The sequence below is a fragment of the Frankliniella occidentalis genome, unplaced genomic scaffold (genome assembly GCF_000697945.3).
Source record: "Frankliniella occidentalis isolate FOCC.00 unplaced genomic scaffold, Focc_3.1 Scaffold40, whole genome shotgun sequence".
Classification (NCBI taxonomy): Eukaryota; Metazoa; Arthropoda; class Insecta; order Thysanoptera; family Thripidae; genus Frankliniella; species Frankliniella occidentalis.
Window position 1 is genome coordinate 2,692 of NW_026267170.1, and position 326 is coordinate 3,017.

Genomic DNA, 326 nt, shown 5'->3' on the forward strand with positions numbered 1-326 from the left:
CTGCCGTTTAAAATAGGACGAACCTTTTCAAAACATTACCCCTGCTGAGCCACCGAACTTTATTGTGGTATGGCAAGGAATCAAATTCGCTTCCCAGGTCATCCAGCATAGCTCGGAATCTCCTGTGGTTTAAGGAACTTGCCCGGATGAGATTCACAGTCTTCACTACACAATTCATTATGTGAGGCATTTCCACCGTCTTGGCAACCAGTGCCTCTTGGTGCACAAAACAGTGGATGGCCGTAAAATCGGCAGGGAGGTCCAGCGACTTTAGTTTCTGGCGCAGCCTGGCCACAAGCCCGTCCTTTGTGTCACCCTTCATACTG